Below are 13,447 nucleotides of genomic sequence, written 5' to 3'. Positions count from 1 at the left end.
TGGATGTTTGGGTTTTTTTAAGTGCAAAATGCTGAAGTGTCTTTGCAGCTTGCCCCCGAGAACCTCTTACGCGCACACACACACACACACGGGGGGGGGGGGCACACTGCCAGTTTGCGCACCACTGCTCTACAAGACATGAGTGAATCCTGTTAATGAAGTCCAAGCTCCAAAATTTATGCTATGATTTTATGATATGTAACCATTGGTTTCCATTACTTCTACTTGCTTGAATCTCGACGCTTGGTCAGATAAACTTATCCTTGATTTCACTAAAAACATCTCTAAGTGCTCTGTGTAAAGTGGAGCGGTGACCTGAGGGGGGACTGGTAAGCTGGGGTGTACTGCTGCTTTGGAAGAAGCAAATCTGTGAATACTGAGAGTGTCCAGTGGACCAGGGGCTGGGCACTCCAGGGAGATGCTGGGAGGGCTTGGGCTTGGAGTGTGCCTATTGCGAACCTGTAGAGTGACAGCGGGATATGTTCAGGCTGAGAAGGGAGTGATTGTGGTTGCTCATGCCCGGTGGAGTTGGGGAGCTGATCCCCGGGCTGGCAGGCACAGACAAGGCTTCCTCACGCTAAGGGCTGGTGGTAGCGAGGTGCCTCACAGCCGGGGATGCCCCCGGGAAGTGTCACAGGGTCCTTTAAGGATCAGAGATTTGCTCTTAAACCACAGACAAAGGTCAGCCTCTGATCCAGGCCCTCGACATCTACACAATAAAGGCCAGTGGAATAAAGAGTTCAAAGTTTAAGCAAGCCAATTAATCTCCCAAGTCAGAGAATCTCAGCAGCCTTAAACAGTACAAATAGTTACGTCAAAACGTTGCATTTAATCAGTTCATTCTACCTGGCAGGGTTTGTTTCATAGTCTGTTTCCCCTGCAGGAGCTAATGGCATTAGTGCCTAAAGAGGAACACTTTCCGACACTCCCTGTGCTACTTTAGGATTGAGAGGCAGCATATGTAGTGGTCAGAAGTAGGGACTGGATTTCAGGACTTCTGGGTTCTATTCTAACTTGCCATGCAACCTTGGACAAAAAAAATCACAACTTCTCTTTCTCCATCTGCAAGATGGGGACAACAATACTGACCTACCCTAAAAGGGAGGTGGAGAGGATTAATTAATGGGGGTTTGCAAAGTGCTGTGCAAGAGCAAAGTAGTAGCAGTATCATTAACTGCTACAGGAGTTCAGACACCCGAACCCAGATTCTGGCAGGTGAGTGAAAGAAACTGATGGTCAAATATTATGTTTTAAAATGCTGGGTCCAGTATTCTAAAGTCACTTCTAGCTTTGTATCTATACATTTTTACACCTGCAAAACCTGAATTTGAGCAATTATAGAACTAAATTATGCCTGCAAATCATGTAGGTTAGTTATCTGCTACCTTACTTGTGTGTTCATTTCCTTTTTTGTGTGCGTGCAAAAATTGCTTTTGCAGACAAAAAAATGTAGGGTCTCAGAACTGCATTTGCTAGTTAACCTGATTGGGCCAATTTGTAAATTTAGCTCATAACATGCAAGTCTTAAATAGTTTATAAAGTGGTTTTTACAATAGCTTTTCCATCCCCTCTCCTAAGAAAGGGCTCATCATTCAGGGGTCCTTGAATGCTTACAGCTCTTGTCATCAGTTTATAAATAAATCTGAGGGAATAAAAACAGATGAGAAAAACAAAAATCCTGGAATGTGCTAGTTATGAATGAAAAGGGACGTCTCTTGCATTTGCTTTGTTCCACTAGATGGCAGCATGAACATTCTTTTGCACCAGTGAATGAGCAGCAGGAAGGTGAAACATGATGTGATTGGAGCGCAAGTCCCGAATTAATGACAGTGAGCTCAGAACTATGCCATACCATCATGTAGAAAATGCAGTTGTTGTCAGCAAGGTCTTGGCACAGTTAAATGAACTATTCTGGCCAAACTGTTACTATGGCAGACCCCATAAGTAGTCCAGAGCATGGCAGTATCAAATGGCTCTCAGACTAAGTGTCTCTGGGCAGAGACCATACTGGGCCTGGAACCCTGCTAACAGTGGCTGTAGAGAGACTGGTTCAGATTACATTCAGAGCCTAGTGAGGGCTCAAAAGCTCACCCAGGCAGATGGGTAATCAATGATCAGCTAAGGCACTGAACAGCACCAGGCAGGACAGGTGCTTGTTAATTGTGTTCCAGTCTTAATTCTTGGTTCCTTCTGCAGCTCACCACTGTTGTACACAAAAGCATGGTAGCAGCTTTCTAGAAGACAGTGCTGCTTGAATGGTGAGTAGAGCCAGCCTTAGAGGTTAGCAACCAAGCTACCAAAAACTAGGGGCTATTTCTATAGGTAAGTGTCTTCAATGGGGACTGTTATAAGGGCAAGCAGTACATTATGGCTTCCGCTCTAGGGGATGTTTGACCAAAGACCAGCCCTGAAGGTGGCTGCTGACTAGTATCAAGTCTTATTGTGACTGCCAGCAGATTATCAGGCACTAGAGCAAAGATATCCCATTAGCCAGATCCCAGTTGTGGCACAGCCATCAACTACTAATCTGTAAACTAAGAGTTTCCTTCCAGGGCACACTGGCATTGGAATGGCATAGCTTTCTATTGCCCTTCATATAACCACATACCTAGCAGCAGGGAATGAGAAGCTTTGAGGTGAGAGAATGCAGAACCATCAGCAAGGAGCTCTGGGCAAGGAGAAGGCATTGAAGCAGACCTCTTTATGGATGTCTAAGTCCCATCCAGTCCATGTCCATCATTCAGCCAATACAGGATTTTTGTCTACAGTGCATTCTCCAGTGCTCTGCTCAGCCTAGTTTTTAGAGTCCCAAGTGAAAGGGTCACTTCCAGTTCTATCAATTGCATCCCAGCCCTCTTGTTTATACCAAACCGCCTTGTGCCAGTCAACAATCCCCCTCTCGCATTTACACCCTTACTCTTGTCCTCCCTTAGTTCCTTCTTACCCAAGCTAGACCTATGTAGATCTGTAAATGGTTCCTCTTGATCAATTCATTGAGAAGATTCCTAGGTTTTGTAGGACAAACAAGTCTTACAACTATTTCACATCTAAATGTATGTCAGGGTCAGTATGGACAGCTGCAACGCTCCTCAGTCACACTAATGCAGCAGTCATATGAAGCTAAAACTAGAATATCGGGGGGCAAAAGCAGCCCTATCATTCCTGTCTGCTCACTTCTGGCAGAGAGACTCAGGGAGAGAGAAGATGCGCTGGAAATTCTCTGATTCTCTATTTTAAAGAGACAAACATCCTTTCTGTGCTAGTCGGTTAATGCACCCTCCAGTCCTTTGTTATTCTTTTCTGAATTGAATCTCTTTCTGGAAATGAGGTTTCCAAAATTAAACAATGATTCCTAATGGGATCTCGCCATAGCAACAGAGCAGGATAACCATCTCCCTACTTTGATGTGCTCTCTCAGCATACACAGCCCAAAAAAAACCCTACATTTGTTTTTCCCCCGCACCTGCAAGTGGCTTTTTTTAAGACCAAGATTAATAGAGTCAGCAGCTCCCTCTTCCAGCTTTCTATCTCTCCCCATCTTTGGCCATCAAGCCCCATACATTTCTTTCCACATAAACCTATATCAAGGCAATCTTTAACAAATACATCTCCATGACATTTTTTTGATCCTATCCCATACCTGCCTGACAGCTTCTTCTCAGAGATTCTCTCCTCACACATACATCCAACACCCTCTCTCCTCTGTAATGATACGTTCACTTGAAATATATTATCCAGCCACTCCCTGTCTTTGTGCAGCATGAAGTTCCAGGCAAGATACAGTGTCTGGTAACCAGAGACACAAAGCTGGAACTTGAGCTGTGTGGAAACCTGTATTTTTACTTTTTACCATTGTGCTTGCATAATAAATGTCTGCTGTTAAATAAGGGATGGGGGTGTCATGACATGTGAAATCACCTCAAACATGAGGTATCTGGATTCCACTCAACATGCATCTGATGGTTGCCTCTTAAAGACCCCTTCACTCCCATCCTACATGCAAAATCTGTTTCCCTCCTTGTGTTTTTAAATTTTTTTTTTTTTTACTTTGTCCTATTAATTCCTCCATTTTTGGTGGTAGCTTTCACACTGAGCTCTTCCCCTTTCAAAAGGAAAGAAAACTGAATTACTGAATTGTAAACTCAGCAAAAAAGGAGTTAATAAAAATAACTTCCCCATAGAGTTAGGAATCAACTCTTCTGTCTGTCTGTCTGTCACATGCCATTGCCTGGTCATCCAACTTCTCCCTTAGAGATAACAGTACTGAGCACTAGTATCTCCAGTGGGACCTACACGGTTACCCTAATAACAATGCTGAGCATTGCTGTCATGCTAACATCCCCGATAGTGGATACACCTTGTTTAGTAATGAGCCACATGAGGAAGCTTCATCAGTAAAAGACGCAGGATGGCACAGAATGCAGCAACAATAGGAAGCATAGACACCAGGTTAGTCAGATACCTAACAGGGAAATGCTCATCCATATGAAAAAATATCCCAGCCACTCCCCTCCCACCTGTTAGTTCTTAATCACTGTGCCCATTACTAGTAGTATTGAAATAGCGCCTAGAGCTTTCAGCATACTAGAGACAATTCCTACACTGAAGAGCTTCCCAGCTAAACAAACAGAAGGGTTAGAGGGAGAAAAAAAGAACCACAGGTGGTGAAGGGACTTAGAGCAAGGCACAGAACTCAGGTCTCTAGACCCACAATCTATTGCTCCATCTACTAGGCCATAGCATGGCAGAGCTAAGATTTCACCCAGTACAGAGTGCAGTAGTCTAGCTTTCCTGAGGTCTAAAGCTAGCTCCCGAATGAGAGCAAACTGGCTGAAGTTCAAACCAGAGTCAGTGCTGGTGAGTTGGATGGACACATGAAGAAGTCAATAACTGACATCTTTCTTAAGGAGTTCATTCATGTTAGTGTAGTTTGTAGTATGGGCATCTTTCTAGTTTCTCTTTGGAAAACTCAGCTACTTAAAAGTGCAGCTATCTGCTTAGTAAATAGCAATACCTCTCACATGAAGCATGTGGCTGCTTCATGGACAGAACTGCGCTGACTTCCTGACTACCCTGTAGACTGTCATGGCTTCATGTTTGTTTATTGTAAATCCAGTGCATTGAGTCAAGTCATGTATAGTTTGGCTTTAGAGGCTGCCTTTCTCCTGAAACTTGCTATCAGCAAAGGAGACCAGCTAGGACAATCTTCCTGACAATCCTGCAAGCACACCCCTGCTTCCCTCTCACTAACAGAGGCACCAGCCCTCTTGGTTAACAAATACCTTGGGTGCTTCTTTTAGTTGAAGGCTCTTAACAGAGCAGACTAAATCATAAGACCCACCTTGGCTGTCAGGCACACTTCTTCTTTTACAGACTAACAGCAGTAATGTTAGCTATGTCATCTGATAGCAGATACCCTCCCTTTCCAAACTGGAGCTAGCTGCTAGCGCTGCTCAACAGCCTAGATCATGCCTAGTAATTGGCAGGTTAACAAGGCCCTCCTGCCAAACAAACTCTGTTGTTTAACCCCAGCTGCTCCTGGATTAAGGGAGACAGCTGTAATGGGGTTTGTTTCCCAGGTGGGGTATTGTTGATCCAGAGGGTTCCTCCTCTGAATCCCAGAAAGTGAGTTCAGCCCATCACTAGTATCCAGATATGAACTCTGGGGACTGGAGAAAGGGCATTGTACTGTTTGCAGGACCCTCAGCTCTGGAGTTCCTGTCCACCATTAGTCAGACAGGGCCCAATTTTGTTATCTTTCTAGGCACATTGCAAGCCCTATCTGTCTCAAAGCTTTATGCTGCCACCCAACACCATAGTTTCTGAGGCCTAGATCCTCAAAGGGTTTAGGTGCCTGACTCATATTGACTTAAATGGGAGTTAGGTGCCTGCATGCCTTCCACTTATAAGCAATAGCAAAGGCACTAGTGGGTTTCACGGAGTCTCTGGCACTTCTTCCTTTGTAGGGTCAAAACTGTGTTTAGGGTAGGTTTTAGGGAGGGGCTTTTGGGGAGGAGTTGGGAAGGGATTCGGAATAGATGTGGGAGGTCGTGTTGTCAGCATCACATATGGGGGAAAGGCTCTCTCAAAGTGGAAGGTTTTGTAATGATTCCTAAAGATGGTCAGGCTCTGGGTTCACCTGATCTCCCCTGTCAGTTTGTTCCATAGCTAGATCCCCTTGACTAAAAATGCTCTGTCCCCAGCTCTCACCTGTTTCGTTCAGGGCTTTGTGATCTGCATTGCCCCAGAGGAGTGCAGCTGTTAAGTGGTTCATACATTGAAATACAGGCTTTGATATAGCTGGGAACTGGTCCATTAATTGCTTTGAAGATTAGTACCAAAGCCTTAAACTGGCATCAGAAACTGTCTGGGAGCCAGTGGAGAGACTTAAACACTGGCCTGGTGTGCTCACAGCAGCCTGAGCCATGGAGAAGACAAACAACTGCATTCTGTACCAGCTGGAGCCTGTGCATTTTCTCTGGGTTTTATTTGAGGGGGTGGTTACAATAAGATCAGCCTGGTTTGTGGGAATTTTTACTGTATTCACTTTTTTGCCAGATTGTTTATTTTTATATTGGTGATGCTTTAAAACTGATGTAAGTTATCCAACTTATGGAAGTTATGTAACTCTGATATGCAATCAATTATACTACAGTTAGAGTATGTGCCTTTGCAGTTTGGTATCACTGCCAGCACCAACCTACTCATTGGCAAAGGAGAGAGTGTGTCCAGAAGTTTTGCGGGTATAGAACCAAATCGAATCAGGTGACTAACCAAATCACACTTTGAGAACAATATAAACCTACATTTCATTATGCTCATCACTCCAGACTGCTGGGAAACAAAGACAGGAAGCAAGTCTATAGGAGAACACGCAGGTGTTGTGGTGCATCACTAGCAACTTGTCATGTGGTTGATTGGTTGGCAAGTGCCCGCCAGGTGTTTACATGTGCTAGTTTCCATGGGAAGGCCAGAAGCAGTTGTATCACATGTTATGATCTTTAGTAGCAGTGCAGAATGTGAACAGATGTCTTTTAGTTCACGTTCCACATTTTCTTTTCAGAATAGTATTTCATTCAAAAGCCTCCCTAAATCACTAAAGGGCTTGAGAGCCCCAAATACTTGGGATCTTGGTGGACTGGGCCCACTGTGCACCTTATTCCTATTCTATTTGTGTTCTACCAGGAAAGTTTGGGAGAAGAAAAGCACCATCCACTCCAGTAGGATTCAGCATCTCAATCTTTGCCCCAGTTACTAGAGTCTTCTCCATAGTATCCATCCTATCCACTGCCAAGGCCCACAGCTCTCACTGGGCATTCTCTCTGAACTGGCCAGTCCAAATCCCAAACTTCTGTCACTTGTGGGGGCTATTCAGATCAGTCCTGGTCCCAAGTGCCTCTTGAAGCATCTTTCAGCCTGTGTCTGCTTTTTGGGAATACAGGACCATAGTCTATTTCAGATTAGACTATTTTAAAGCCAGCTAGGCTGGTACCCTGGCTCTGGCAATGGTCTATGCCTGGTGCTTCCAGAGAAAGTTTAAAAAATCCCATAATGCACCTAGTAGTTGTACAATGTTGTACATAGAGCAGGAGGGGGGAATTTCCTCCTGAGTCTTTCACATGATCATCACTGGGTATTCCTTTCTGTCTGTAGTTACCGATCAGAGATGGGATAAGACAGAAAGTTCAGATCCATATCCAAATTTTTCTTAATTTTAGGGTGCTCTTGAGGATCCAGGCTTCATCCCATTGTAGAGTTAGGGACTATCTGCAAAGCATGGATCTAGATCTGAAAGTTCCCAAATTTCAGGGGTGTTTTCAAAGGGCTTTTGGCTCAGGCCCATCTCTACTCCAGTTATTACATTACGGTCATCATGTTATCCAGCCCTTTACTTGCTCCCAACAATAGCAGTTGACTCTCTAATCTACTCCAGCCTTTTGGAGAAGACCAGAAAGTAAAAGCTAGAACTAGAAATGGGCAGCTCTGTGTTGGGGTGTCCACCCCATACAATGCAGAGCAGGTTAAATTAGGATAATTAACCTGAATGAGAGAGAGGAGCGCGCATGAGTGATGGCAGGGCATGCAGTGAGCAGCAGACTCCTGGGGAGTTGGACTGAAGTAGAGCTAATCTTCAGTACCCTACCAGTCAGTGGGCCCTGTGACAAGCTCTGATATGAAAGCAGAAAACATCTCCCCTCTATTGTTCTGTAGGTCGAGAGGCGTGTGGAAAACAGAACCTACAAAAACTGCTGTGTGGAGGTTTTCTTATCTCTTCCTGCCATCTTGAACAATGCATTTCAGATAAAGGCGAGAAAGGCTGAAGTCTTAACAACAGCACCCAGAACCAGAAATGCAAAAGCACTGGAGGGGTGATGGGCTTGGTGCAGCTGATGAATGAGCAGGCAGAAACCTTGAGTTAACCACTTTCCTGACCCAGTTTCTCATTCCCCGGTCCCCTCTTGGCAACTTGTACCTCATACTCAAACCGCTGGCTTATTAGTGATACATGTGACAGGGGAAGTGAGAACTGGCCTGCAGTGCTGTGAGATGCTAAGAGCCTTTACCCACACAGATCACACTTAATGCTAATAAGGACTCAGTACTGGTTGATGAAAGAGAACTTGAAAGAAAAGAGAAGGGCTGAGACGGTGAGAGAGGTGGGCAGGACAGGGAGGTGCAGACATACAGCACAGGAGGGGGGAGAAAAGAAAAAACTAGGCAGAGGAGACACAAAGATCTTCCAAGACATAAGAGCAGATCCTCAGCTGATGTAATTCCTTGTAGTTCTTCATCAGCTAGCCCTTTATTTTCAGTGATGCAGATGCTAAAATGACTGTCTATTGTGGGTACTTATCTGGGTCCCATTACCACAATATCTGAGCACCTCATAATCTTTAAGGTATTTACCCTCACAGCACCGATGTGAGGTAGGGCAGTGCTGTTATCAGTGCATGTTACACAGGAGGAACTGAGGTCTAGCGAGACTAAGGGGCTTGCCCAGGGTCCCACAGGAAGTCTGTAGCAGAGCAGATAATTGAACCCAAATTCCACACATCCCAGACTAGTGCCCTAATCACTGGCCCATTCTTCCTCTGTACAAAAATACACGCCCCTCCCCTCAGCTTCAATACCCTTAGGTAAGGCTGACTGCGTCGTTGACGAGAGCTGATACTGTGGCATCTACGCTCAACAAAGGGATGGGGGTGGATTTTCTAAAGGACCTAGGTGGGCACTGTCAGTGGGACGTGTGCTTTGGAAATCCCCACCCATGGTCGGATTTGCTTGTGTAGGGCCCTGGGGACTGATGCCCTGGTTTCAGTCCTGGTGTTCACTTAGGTGGAGGGAAGGGACGTCCCTACCCTAGAGGCATGATTAAAACAATGTTAGATGGAGTTTTGTTTGAAAGGAAAGTTAAAATGGGAAGTGTAGCTCCAAACAGGACCATGGGGGGGGCTGTTCAGTGTCACTCTCTGACAGTCCTGCAGTGCCACTCTGGCAAGCAAGAGAGCGGGTGGGAACAGGAAAGGTGACCCAGGAATTAAAAAGAGACCATGAGACATGGGGACTAGTGTAGGGAGACTGGGACATTATGTTCCATATGACAGGGGGACTTCCCCCCTTTGGACAAACTGTTGGACAGTCAGTGAACCTCACTCCAAAGGATGTTCAGGGTAAATTGAAGTTCAGAGGAGCTGTGCACAGAAAAGGGGAGGCCAGTCCAAAGGAGTTAAGGAGGCACCAGGGAGAGTAACTGTTTCAGTCTTACTGCACTGAAGCTCTGCTCAGCTTCTCAAGTGCGTGTTTCTGTGCCTGCACGTTCCTCTCAGCCGTCCCTTCTGTTCAGAGTGTAACACTTGCAGGGATGGTGACTTGCTCTGCTTTGCAGAGCTCTCCCGCTGTGCTCTAGTAACCCCTTGTAGCACTGAGTGCAGTAGGATACAGGGCTCCAGCTTCCAACCTGAGGAGAGGTAGTGCCTAGTGCTTTGCCTCTCCGTATTTCCTCCTTTTTGTTCCTTCTCACTCAAGGATTCTGGCAGGAGACCAAGGGAGCCATAACTCCCTGCAGTAGTGCCTTACAGTAATCTGTGTGGGAGAGCTTTTCTAAGCTATTCTTCCTCATGTCTCTCCTGTTCCAAGTCTGATAACCACTCCTCCCCCCTAAGGATGAGGTCTTGGAGGATTTTCTGGTGCCTGCATTTGGATTTTTGAGTTTACTTTGATCCAGGCATATGGTCCTTGGCCTTTGCCCTACTGAGGAAATCAGTGGCAGATGGTCAGGGTCTTTTCTGCCTCTTGGCTTTATTTTTTCCCCCACAGCTCCTGCCTTTCACAGAGAGGAATCTTCAGGCCAGACCAGACCAAGGAGAGTTCAGAGGGAGACAGGAGTGGCTAAGAGCTAGTGGTTGCTGACAACTTCCTGATTCTTTTTGACAGAATTCTGGCAAGGCCAACTTCTTTGGTGTGCTGGAGGAGCTGGGACAATGGCACTCAGTCAGACTAGGGCACGTTGATCTCAGCTGTCCTCTGGATGCTCGGAGGGTAAATTTGCCTTCTTTTCAAACCCTCTGCCTGGAGAATTCAGAGACCTCAAGAGGAGGGGGGGGGGGGGGAACTGGTCATGGATACTTGGCCCAGCTATGGGGATCCCATGGGAACATTGAGGGTCATGCATACATAGTTTGGTGGAATACAGGGATTGGCTGCAACTGTAAAGGAAGAAATCCCATCTTGGCTGTTCCTGCTGGCCTGTATAGGTGGGCTGCACACAAGGGAAGCCTGGGAAGGTGGCCCTAAGGGGGAAAACAGGTTTCAGAACACAACGCCAGTTACATTCTACCCCACAGATGCATTTGGTTGCTTGCCAATGTCCAGGTCTCCTTCCTTAGGTAATTGCTAAATACAGTACATGTCACAAAAGAAATCTCTCTGAACTTATGTCAACACTGCAGTCAGAAGTGGGACTGCACCATATGTAGATGTACTCCCGTTAGCTTTGAACTAACTCACTCAACTAACGTCAGTGAAGCTGCAGTAGCACGGGCTATCCATTTACGTACATACTCAGGGTCCTGTGTGGGCTTGTACAGCCTGTGCTGCCGTGGCTTCACTACAATGGTTAGCTAGCTGGGGTATGTCTACATGTGCTGCAGTCACACACCTCCGATTGCAGTGTAGACATGACCTAAGAGATGTAACAAATCGTTTAAGTGTGACCGTGATGAGAAAGTGACAATGAAAATGCCCCTTTCTTACTCAGCATATGTGCTCCCTGCAGTCACATTGGCTGAGTTTACTGACCAAAACAAGAAACTCCACCCAGCCCTAGACTCAATGCAGCTTGGGCTTTGAGATGGAGTACCCTCTGCCTCCCACAGCATCAGGAGAATCCCCAGTGTGATTCTCACTGCTGACTCTTTGCTAGTGCTGGTAGGGTCCAAGGCAGGTGGGGCACCATGTGGTGGTGTGGATGCCAGAGCAAGATTGCACTGCCGGCAGTTAGAAGTATCAGCCCGGATTCCCCTCTCTGTAATACAAATTTTATGCCAGTGTGAATTCACTGAGGTCAATGGAGTTACAGTGGCATACGATTGGTGTCACTGAGTGGACAATCAGACCCATTCTTTTTTGACTTGTAAAGTGAGGTCATGGAATCCAGAACCACTAGATGGAAATACACCAGGTCACTTCAGAGTCACTTGCCTGTCCATAGCCACAGTTTGACGGTTTTCAAGCTATTTGACAATTCAGTTCATGTGGTGCAATGCATTTCAGCTGCAGATGCTGCGAGTGTGTGAGGTTCTTCAGCATCTGACCCAAAGAGGTGTAGGTGGATGGGTAACGCCCACAACGAGACATGCAGCAGTTCCCCCTCTCAGTGACAAAGCCCAGCTTCCCTCTGGAAAGTGACTCTACTAGCCAGATTCCTCAATGATCCAATGTGAATTAGGTGACCCAGTTCACTGGCTCATCCATGGCAAGCATGGAGAAACCTACAACCTCAACAAACAAATGACTCATTGATAGAGGAGCATGTCTTGTTGCCCCCTAAAGACACTGCAGCAAAAGCGGAACCAAGAAAGGCCCCAGGGACTTCCCAGATGCTAGGACTTTCTCATCTCTTTGTTATGGCTCAAAGCCAGCCAATAACTCAGATCTGAAATACCTTTGTGAGTATTGAAAGCTAAAATTCCTCAGGCATTTTGAGGGGTTCATTTCAAACTGTTCAGTTAATTTTTAAAACACAAGTAACACTCAATATAGAACTCAGGAATATTCAAATACCCAGGCAGTGAACAGAGAGAGATTTAAGATGGGTCCTGAAAGAACAATGTCCTGCCTGCTCTTCATAGATGTTACAGATGCCAAAACACTTTTTGCCCTGATCACCTTGACCAAAATTTCCCCTCCCGCTATTGCCATGCAATGCGCTGTAGGCCAGTAGCTTTCTGTTCTCCAACCTAGAGGTGGCTGCATTTCAATACAATCATATCTCTAGGACCAAATCCTGCACTCCTTGTTTAGCTCTTACTCGAGCATAAATCCCACTGGAGTCAACTGGAGTTTGGCCTAGTCCAGAAGCCTGAAGGCTGGAGCCCATAGCAAGTGTGAGGCTTTGGAATGAAAAGGCACTATAGCAGAAACCTGTTAAACTCTTCGAACATCTTCAGTGGATTACACTGAGGGACAAAGGATGAGCCCTTTATCCTCCCCTCCAGTGACTCCACTCTCTCCCTGTCCAGTGCATTGGGCCCTATACAGCCTTGCACCACAGCGCCTTTGCAGGAGATGTATCAACCCCCTATGCTGGCCCCAGCGTAGTGATGGATCTAGCCCCCCTGCTTCCCCCTTTGCCCCCATTTTTTAGTGCTCTGTGTTATGAAGCTTTATGGATTTTCCTGTCAGCGAGGAGTGTCAGGCCAGGGCTGCTCCTAGTTATGGGGCGAGATGACTTGATGTGCAGCAATTTACAGGAAACCTCGGGTGCGCATGCAGCCTGTGGTTCTGTGCTTCCTGCCAAGTGTGAGCTAGTTTGTAGGTCTCTGCCTTTGCCGCTGGTGACAGGCAGCACTCGGAGGCTGGGGTGTGAACAGAGGCCCCGCAGACTGCTGTTTTAGAAAAACCAACTGCATCACAACTTGCTAACTTAATTGGGAAACGGACTTCACCCAGAGGTTGAGCACGCTGCCCCAGCCCTCAGCAGCTCAGGAGAGGACACTGCAATCAAGCCCAGATCTCCCATGTGGCAGCATGAAGAACTCACTGCTGCTAGGATAGTTGGCCAAACCCAACAGCACTCCTAGCCCCTGTACCAAGAGTCCAGGGTATCAGACTCAGCTCTCCTGCACGGCCGAGCACTGAGAGCCACTGGGGTGGTTTTGCTTGCACACTTAGCATCATGCAACCCAGGGAGTGAGAGAGTCAGATTGGACTTGAAGCAGGCTCTTCC

The sequence above is a fragment of the Emys orbicularis genome, chromosome 1 (assembly GCF_028017835.1).
Source record: "Emys orbicularis isolate rEmyOrb1 chromosome 1, rEmyOrb1.hap1, whole genome shotgun sequence".
Lineage (NCBI taxonomy): Eukaryota > Metazoa > Chordata > Testudines > Emydidae > Emys > Emys orbicularis.
The sequence above is the reverse complement of the archived record's forward strand: the minus strand, read 5'-3'. Positions refer to the sequence as shown.